Source organism: Rhinopithecus bieti, unplaced genomic scaffold, assembly GCF_001698545.2.
Source record: "Rhinopithecus bieti isolate Rb0 unplaced genomic scaffold, ASM169854v2 scaffold_21777, whole genome shotgun sequence".
NCBI lineage: Eukaryota > Metazoa > Chordata > Mammalia > Primates > Cercopithecidae > Rhinopithecus > Rhinopithecus bieti.
The window spans coordinates 787,701-795,696 of record NW_016810508.1 but is presented as its reverse complement, the minus strand read 5'-3'; the positions used below and the strand labels follow the sequence as shown (position 1 = coordinate 795,696).

The 7,996-nt window shown below is 56.7% G+C and overlaps 1 protein-coding gene across 1 annotated transcript in view; it reads left to right on the top strand.

The window, feature by feature from the left end:
• The first annotated feature begins 2,965 nt into the window (after positions 1 to 2,965).
• NCBP2 (nuclear cap binding protein subunit 2) overlaps positions 2,966 to 7,996 on the top strand; it is a 32,223-nt gene continuing 27,192 nt past the window's right edge. Inside the window, exon 1 of the mRNA XM_017892207.1 lies at positions 2,966 to 3,143. The gene's annotated coding sequence lies outside the window, so the exon portion shown is untranslated. The remainder of the gene's footprint in view (positions 3,144 to 7,996) is intronic.

The following is a 7,996-nucleotide window of genomic DNA, read 5'->3' as shown; positions in this document are numbered from 1 at the left end:
AAAAAAAAAAAAAAAAAAAAAGACTCACCATGCAACCAAGCCATCCCACCTACTTCCAGGCATTTTACCCAAGAGGAATGAAACATGTATATCCCAAAACCTTTCTAGGAAGGCTCAAGTCAGTTTTATTTGCAATGCCTTCAAACTGGAAACCCAGATATCCAACAACAACCTCCGCATCCTCCTTTGGGACCCTGAGAGGGGGCCTCCCCACCAGCCCAGCTTGGCCAGCTTTAGTCCATCCATCAATGTCCAAATGGACAAACAGCCTGTGGCATATCCATACAATGGAATATTACTCACTAGTGATAAGGAGGGAACTTGATACACACTCTAGTAAATACTGGAAATTTTAGGTTGCTTCAGTATCCATTTTGAGTATAGGGTTAACAATTTCATACTAGAAGCATGGCTTAGTCACCTTGGATACAGTTTCCAGCTCTCTGCCTCCTCCCAGTTCTTCAACACATTCCATCCAGATATCTGGTCCTATGTAGCCACCTCCTGGGAACTGCCTCCCTATGGGACAGATACATACAACCTACTAGACTCACCCCACTGATGCCCACACCCTGCATGGATTATGCAGATATGTCCCAGTGACCACTCCTAAGTCACAAGGTGGCCCCACAGGACTCCAGTCTGCTGGTTCCCGGTGAACCAATTAGAGCACCCCTTGGAAAACTGCTTGAGTAATGCCCTGGGTTCCAATAAAAGCCTCAGCCCACAGGTCCATCTCTCTCTGGCTCCCCCCAATGATGATTGTGTACAGTGTCTCGAAGACCTTCCCCATGGCCCTCAGTGTGCCTCTTCCCCTGTGGATCTGTAAGTAATAGACCGCTTCTGTTAGTTCCTGTGTTTCGTTGTGTTACCTGCTGTGTGTGGTCCCTGACTGAGACGCTCAAATCTAACGTTTTCCCTGGTCAGGGCTTTTCCTAGACAGCAGCTATCTTGCTAGGAATAAAGTAGATACAGGTCAGACAAGAACCACAAGGGGATCTGCCAGGATAAATACGTCTCCTGGGAGAGGGACACCTGGTCACAGGTCAGCCAGGATACAGAGGTGCTCCATGAAAGGCCCACTGCAAACACCCACGACCAAATCCCAGGAGCCCTGTCAGGGCACAGTCGGCCTTTACAGCGGCTCTCCAGGGAGGCCTCAAGACCAAGGCAGAGGAAAATACAACACACGCATGCCACATGGGTTACTCTCAGCTGCATTGTGCTAAGCGAAGAAAGCCAGGCACAAAAGACCACACAGTGAATGGTTCTCCTTGTATGCAATTCTGACAAAGGCAAAGGGCAGTGACAGAAATCAGATGAGCATTGTCTGGAGCCAGGGTCCAAGGAAGGTGAAGGATTAGCTGCAAAGGGGCAGGAGGGTACTTTCGGGAGGAGAGGACTTCTTAAGCTGGGGGAAGGCTAGCCTGGTGGTTTCATGTGTCAAAAGTCATGGAACTGAGCCGGGCATGGTGGCGGGGCCTGTGGTCCCAGCTACTCGGGAGGCTGAGGCAGGAGGATCGCCGGAGCCCAGAAGTTCAAGGCTGCAGTGAGCCCAGATCGCGCCACTGCACTCCAGCCTGGGCGACAGAGACCCTGTCTCTAAAAAATAACAGAAAAAAATTCATAGAACTGTATATTTCCATGTACTGTACTTAAATCTTCTGGTATTTACCGTATGTATATCATACCTCATATCTCAATAAACTCGTCGTTTTTAATGTGAGGGTTGCTATGGGGCATAGAGGGCGATCCGGCTCCCGACCCTGGGAAGCGGCGTCGGGGTCGGAGGCCGGCGGGGAGGTCTGGCCCTGCGGCTCGGCCTCGCCAGGGCTCCTGCAGCGCTCTCCCGCCAGGGGGCAGCGTCGGGCCGGCGGCGCCGGCGGGAAGCTCACGCTGCGGGGCCGCGGGGCGCGCTCTTCCCCCTGCGTGGTGAGGGGCTCCGGGGTGCGGTCTTCCCCCTGCGCAGCCCGCAGCGGCGAGGCCACCGGGTAGGACACGGGTGCCCGCGCGTCGTGGCGCCGCAGCTCCCGGGGACCTGGCGCCCCATCCCAGGAGGGAGTCTGGCTCCTGGGCCGTGGCTGTCGGTCCACGCGGTGGCCTCCCTGCAGCCCCCTACGGCCGGTCGCCCGTCCCCGCCTGCGGAACGCGGGGGGCAGCACCGCCCGCGCCCGGTCACCCGAGCCTGCTCCCCGGCGCCGCGTGGCCTGTCAGGTCCAGTCAGCCTCGCTGTGCCGCCCCCCGGGCGCCTCCACGAAGGCTCGGGGGCCCGCCGAGTGCCTGGATGCCCGGGTTACACGAGGCTCCCCACGCGGACCAGCCCGCCGGCCCCACAGGCACAGCTGAGGAGGGAACCGCCGCGGCCCTGCCCCGCGCGCCGACGCCGACGCCTCCCGGGCCCCCTCCCCGCGACGCGGCTCTCAGGCCTGCAATCGGAGCGGCGTTGCGGTGGGCGCGGGCCAGGTCGGCGTCCTGCAGGGGTCGCGGCTGTTCTCTCAGCCTCCGCGACTCACTCTCCCGTCAGGCCTGGGAATACCCCACCACCCGCCTCCCTGTGCGCCGAGTCCTTGTCATGAGGTTACTCCATTGTGAGGCGTTTCGGGCCACGAAGCAGGGCCGTTGGGGCGCCTCCGGTCCGGCGCGTGGAAGCGGGCCCGGCGGCGGGAGGCTTCCCCGCCTCACGGAGAACCGCGAAATGGCCATTTCGAACAGGAGAAGTGCGGCCTGGGTTTTTGGTTCAGAGCCCCTGGCGCTGAAAGGCTGTTCCCAGCGCGGGTCGCGAGGAGCGGCCGCCAGGGAGGGAGCCCGGAGCGCGGGCGGGGCGAGACCCGTCCCCGCCTGGGCGTTTGCCCGGCGAGGACTAGCGGCGACCCCCAGGACTCCCAGCGTGCCCAGCTCGCCGGACCGCTGGGGCCAGGCCGGGCGGGAGCGCGGACGTACACGGGCCCGCCGCGCTGCCTCCCTCCGCCGCCGGGGCGGCGGCCGGCCGCCCCAGTCTCCGCGCGGCTGAGGCGCGCCCGGCCGCTCCCACGGCCTCCCCTCCGCCCTCCGGTCCCGCGCCCTCGGGGCGCCTGGGACCCCGGCCCTCGCCTCGCCGGGCAGGACGCCGCCAGCGCTGCAGGCGCAGCCCGGAGGCCGCGCGGGTGAGTCGGTGCGCAGCCCCAGCGGCCCCAGAGCAGCGGGTGCGGGGGGGGCGAGCGGACCACAGTCGGCTCCGTTCCCACCTTGCGCGCAGCCGGGAAACCAGCAGGCCCAGCCTCTAGGGAGGAGGGCAGGGGAGCTGGGGGCCGCCCCCACGTTCTCGCGGGCACCTGTCCCTAGGCCGGGGTCCGCTGGCTCCGAGCACTGACCCTCCCCGGACCGAGGGGACGGGGGCGGCGGTGACATTTGCCCAGGAAGGGCAGCCGTGGGTAAACTCCACTCCAGAGCATGGGTCTGGGCCCAGGTTGAGGCCTGGGTTGAATCCGCTTCTGCTAGCGGCGGGTGTTCTCAGGGAGGCCCATAACCGCACTGGGTCTTAGTCCCCCAGGCATGAAACAGGAACCACGCGACGCTGCAAAGCGCTGAGCCCGAAGCCCAGAAGAATCTCGGCTCCCGGCCTTGGGGGCTGCACTTCGGGTCAGGCCAGCACTCCCAGGATGAGAGGATGGCCTCCTGGCCCAGGGGTGGCGTGGGGGCGCGGACAAGGCAAAGGCGACCCTGCCAGGGAGCACCTAGCGCTCCGGTTGGTGGTCATGGGGCCTTTGCCTGGGACTCACAGTGTGGCCGGGAAAATTCTGTAATGAGGACATTTCTCATCATTCCTTCTTAAAAGTCATTCGTCAGCCCCAGACACCTTTGCCTCGGAAAACTGGGAACCACTTTCAAAATCCTTAACACCCCCATCTCCTGCTACAGAGCGGAGTCCCCACTTTGCAGAGGCGCACTGCAAGGTTGCGGATTGTTAAATGGTGCGCCCTCCTTGATGAAGATGCCTTGCTCTCTTTCACTGTCTTTATGTGTGTTTAATGTTGTGTGTTGCGTTCTCTGTGAAGCAAAGGAGAAACACGGGCCCTTTCAGGCAACCGGAGGAAGAAGGCGGCCAGCATCAGATCTTCCCATGCTTGAAGGTGGAGCACCCTGCAGGGCTTACTGCAGCCCTCAGGGTCAAAGTGAGGATGCAATGCAGCACCGAAAGGCAAATGTACTCAGGAGAGCCACTCTTACCTTGTACCCCTGGAGTAGACCCCGAGGACTGGAGGACTGGAACCAGATCCTAGCCCTGAGGGTGGGAGAAGCAGCCTTTGGTGGTTGCACAGGGGCCTGGCTTTTCCCGAAGTCTTAAAGCCTGCTCCAAATGCCAGATTCAGAGAAAGGGGCCGAACCTTGGGCCCGCCGCCCTCTCCCGTAAGCCGTGACCCAGCAGCTTTGTTAGGAAGTTTATATATGAAGGTAGGGACCTTTCTTGGAATGAGCCACACGCGATGGCTCTGCCATTCCGGACGGTGCTCGTTCACTGCTCTCCCTGGAGCAGACATGGTTCTGCACACACAACTGGGCGCCGGAGAAACATGGGGCACCAAAAGCGGGCCCAGGCCCTCGGACTCAGTGAGCTGGACATGTGTCCCCATCACCCACGGCTGGCAGGAGCAGTGTTTCTACTCCCTTCCCTCCCCTCCTCTCCTCCCGCCCCACAGATGTGCTGCTGTCTTTCCCGGCCTCCCCCGCGCCCAGCACAGTGGTTTCTGCTTGGCTGTTCCCCTGTCTCCGAGATGGTCTCTCCCTGCTGCTTGCCCTACACATTCTCCCACACGCGCGCGGGATGCCCCTGTTGGCGTGGTTGTCAACCTTCGCTCCTCTTTCCCCACAGTCCAGGACTCGGCCCTGTCCCTTCATTCTAAAGCCTTCCACTTATGAGCCCTCCCGAGGACCGACCCCCAGGAGGCTGCTGGAGATGCAGGATTTGGACCCGCGCCGCCCGACCGGCACCCTGATAGATCCCTCTGAATGAATGAATGGATGGATGAATGAATGGATGAATGAGCAGGCTGCATCCTGATGAGGTTAAGGTGAGTCATTGCCACGCTTGGCGTTGGCTCCGCCCCTGGGATAAAAGGCGAGAGGCAGCCACATGGAAAGCTCCTCCAGTGGGGTCTCAGACTGGAGAGCCTCCAGCGGGCGGGTGTCGTTCCCTAGAGCTTCTGCGTTTGTTAGTGTTATGGTCGATGCCCCAGTATGCTGCCACCTTCTCCGGAAGACCTCCTGCTCTGACCTTGACAGATAGGCTGTAGTGGGCCCGCCCAGGCTGGATTCGAGGGCCTGAGATGAATCTCAAAGGGATTCCAAAGGGTCCTGGGAGACCTCAGCCAAGCAGGGCAGAGAAATAATCAGACAACTGTCAATGCATGGCGCCTGCAGAGTTTTGCATAGGGTCCTTCAGAAGGAGGGTTAGGGAAGGCTTCTTGGGGGTTAGGGCAGTTAAGCAAAATGGATAAAGAAAGCAACCACTTATGTCTGCGTATTTTCTTCATTTGATCTTCACAACAGCCCTGATATAGGTACTGGTTTACAGCTGAGGTATAAATTGGGGTTCAAGGAGATTGCTTTCACCATGAACAAGTGACAGAGCAAGGACTTGAACCAGGTTATTAGATGCCACCGCCGGTCTTAACCTCCATGTTATTAGCATATTAAGCAAGTGAAACCATGTGAGCCAAGAAACTGGGTGAGAAACAGCACAGAATAGAGGAGAAGGCTGCAGAAAGGCGTGATGTTTCTGGAGCACCAAATGCTACTCACAGACACATGAGTGGAGGTGGGAAGGGGACACTGGAAGCCGTGGAGGGCCTTGTCAGCCACAGTAAGGAATGTGGACCTGGTCCTGAGGGTGGTGAGGGGATGGCCCCCCACCCAGTAGTTTCTCACAAGGGAGTGATTCAACCTCTCTCTGCCGCAGTCAGGAGGAAGGATGCAGTGAGAGGGAACGTGGAGAGGCGGGTGGCGGTGCAGTCTACTCCAGGTCACGCTTCTTAACATCTCCCTCATTATTCATACACAAAAATGACTGCTGTTGTATGACACACTGGTTAACAAAGGAGGGGGCTGTTCGCAGATGGGAACAACAAACGCAGGGGCTCCAGCCATCTGAAGATTCTGCACAGCCAGCCACCCCTAAGGCTGAGAAATGCCAGGCACATGCACACCAGTCACAGCATACCTGGACTCAGATAATGACAGTGGAGAATGAGGAACAAGAACTGGGTTCAAGGAATAATTAGCAAGCAACGTTTGTATTACATAGCAAAGGGACAGTGGAGGAGGGAGATAGTCCATGGGATGCTGGACTTAATTGGGCAAATGGTATGACTGGTTAGGCTTTGTGTCCCCGCCCCAATCTCATCTTGAAGTGTAATCCCCAAGTGCTGTGGGAGAGACCTGGTGGGAGGGGATCAGATCATGGGGCGGTTTCCCCCATGCTGTTCTCATGATAGTGAGGGAATTCTCATGAGATCTGATGGTTACATAAGCATCCGTCGTTTCCTCCACTCACACTCACTCCTGCCACCTTGTGAAGAAGGTGCCTGCTTCGTCTCCACTATGATTGTCAGTTTCCTGAAACCTCCCCACCAATGTAGAATGGGAGTCAATTAAACCTCTTTATTTAGAAATCACCCAGTCTTGGGCGGATCTTTAGAGCAATGAGAATGGATTAACGCAGTAAATTGGTACCAGGGGTTTGGGACACTAATACATGGTAGTTCCCTCATTGCTGCAGGGAGCATGGGGACAGGACTTGTTCCAGGGAAGGTGATGAGTTCTGTTGGGCTGCCCTGTGTTTGGAGTAGGTACAGAAACCTAACAGGCAGTAGAGCAGGGCACTGGAGTCAAGCAGACTGGGTCCAACTTCCAGCTTCACCAACTTATTAGTTGCATTACCTTTTGCAAAAAGCCTGTTCATTTGTCTGCATGACAGGGATAAGACCCTTTATGGATGTCGGGCTGGGGGACCGTAAAGTCTTTCCCTTCCCACAAGGCCATATCTCAGGCTGTCTCAGTCGGGGGAAACCTGGACAATACCCAGGCTTTCTTGGGCAGAGGTCCCTGTGGCTTTCCGCAGTGCATTGTGTCCCTGGTTAATCGAGAATGGAGAATGGTGATGACTTTTACCAAGCATGCTGCCTGCAGACACATTTTTAACAAAGCACGTCCTGCATGGCCCTAAATCCATTAAACCTTGAGTCAATACAGCACATGTTTCTGTGAGCACAGGGTTGGGGTTACGGTTACAGATTAACAGCATTTCAAAGCTGAATAATTTTTCTTAGTACAGATCAAAATGCAGTTTCTTATGTCTTCCTTTTTCTACGTAGACACAGTAACAGTCTGATCTCTCTTTCTTTTCCCCACACAGAGCTTATGATTTCATTCATATGGAAGTTCAGATAGGGAACTCTATAGAGACAGAAAGTAGATTAGTGGTTTCCAGAGTCTGGGGTGGTGGACGAGGATAGGAGGTGATAAATAGAGGATATGGGGTTCTTCTTGAGTGATGAAAATTTCTAAAATTGACTGGTGATGGTTGCACCTGCCTACGAATATACCAAAAACCACTGAATTGTACACTTTAAATGAGTTGTATGGTATATTAATTATATTTCAATAAACCTGTTTTAAAAAGAGACAGCCTCAAAAATACAGACACTTCTCAGTGTTGGCATGTCTGGATGGGATGGCTGGAACTGAGGATTATGTCCACACGAAGAGAAAGGCAGCATCAAGGCTGACCTGAGAAGCGGCAAGGGACCCTGGCAGTACCAAGCCTGGCTGTTTTTTTATGTGACATGATGAATTGTTTCCTGCTTTTTCTTTTAAGAGATGGGGGTCTCACTGTGTTGCCAGGCTGACCTTCAACTCCTGGGGTCAAGCAATCCTCCTGCCTCTGCCTCCCAAGCAGCCGGGACTACAGGGGTGCACCACCACGCCTGGCAACATGATGAATTGTTGAAGCCAGCTTGCA